Source organism: Aquarana catesbeiana, linkage group LG01 (assembly GCF_042186555.1).
Source record: "Aquarana catesbeiana isolate 2022-GZ linkage group LG01, ASM4218655v1, whole genome shotgun sequence".
NCBI lineage: Eukaryota > Metazoa > Chordata > Amphibia > Anura > Ranidae > Aquarana > Aquarana catesbeiana.
Window position 1 is genome coordinate 242,043,583 of NC_133324.1, and position 1,470 is coordinate 242,045,052.

Sequence of the window (1,470 nt, forward strand, 5' to 3'; positions counted from 1 at the left end):
TCTCAGATTAAGTTATGGCATAGAGTGCATTCAGGCAGAGAGTACATTTTTGAGGGTTAATAGCAAAACATCATTACAACAATTTTTTGGCACAGAAACAAAAATGACAAAATTGGATAGTAGACAAGGCACATAAAGCATCTGCTGTATATACAGATACCTGTATATCTTTACAGAAATGATTTATAAGATTGTAACTCATAAATTTCAGGTGGATGCGTAGCGTTTAAACATTCTATCTATTTAGTTTCCTGTTGCAATATTCTTTTATCCCAGTCGCCTCCCCTAGCGATGTGTTAAATCTATGGTATAGATCTAAATGTCTGCTTATGGGAGTCAACATCTTGCCATTGGTAGAGTAATAGATGTGATCATTTATTCTTTGACGTAGTTGGCGGATGGTCTTACCAACATAAAACGCGCCACATTTGCATGTCATAAGATAAACGACACCCTGAGTGCTGCAATCTGCCCAGAAATGGGGATTAAAAAGTTCCCCATTGGGCAGTTTAAATCTGGAATCCGTGGACATCCACGGACAAAAAAGTGCAATGACCACATCTGTGGATCCCTTTCTTGTGAGTGCCCTGCCCACGAGTAGGGACATAGTGGCTGTTAGTGCGTTTGTCACTTAAAGAAACAGCACGTTTAAAAACTCTCAGGGCAGGCAGAGATATACTTGGTGAGGGTTGAATCGTCACACAAATATGCCAATGTTTGGCCAAAACATCTCTAAGTTGGTGTTGCTGATAAGAATATTGGGTAATGAATTGTAACATAGCATTATGATCAGATTTGGTCTTGGTTTTGTAAAGTCATGCATTTCTAGGCTGTTGGAGTGCTTTATTGAATGCCTTACGTAAGAGTGATTTCGAATAGCCACACAGTAGGAGTCGTTCTCTCAACAAGTCTGCGTGGTATTTGAAATCCTTGTCGTGGGTACAGTTTCTTCTCAATCTGATGTATTGGGCATATGGGATGCTATGGATAAGTGTAGTAGGATGTGCACTTAAGGCTTCTCGGCCTTTTGGCTAAGATCAAGTGTAGTATCTGTTCTTATCAGTTTCCAGGAGGTGCGCTTGCTTCCGTCCCTAATCTATGGCGAAGTAGAGATGGGATGGCGGTTGCTATGCAAAACCTGCTGGAATGAAGGTAACCCGGAGCCTTCTGATGGGGAAGGAGAACCATTTGGTCTGGCTGGAGGGTCGGGTCCCTGACCTTCTGGCCTGGATTGGGGCAGCTCTAGCTCCGGACAGTTATTCGGGAGAGAACACTGGCTCCCCTTACTCCCACCGGGGGAGCGGCCAGTATTTCCCAAATGTAATTAGGTAGGAGGGACGGAACGACGGTGAGGCCTGATGGTAAAGGCTCTCACCAAGCTTCCAGAACTTCATGCCTTCCTGCCTGGGGTGGGGGCTGCTGTGGTCTGGGCTGTGGGTCAGGATTGCTTTGAAAAGCCAGTGGTGAATG

The 1,470-nt window shown here is 44.4% G+C and overlaps 1 pseudogene; it reads left to right on the top strand.

The window, feature by feature from the left end:
• Positions 1-1,011: 1,011 nt before the first annotated feature.
• On the top strand, positions 1,012-1,190 carry LOC141124391 (U2 spliceosomal RNA; annotated as a pseudogene).
• The last annotated feature ends 280 nt before the right edge of the window (positions 1,191-1,470 follow it).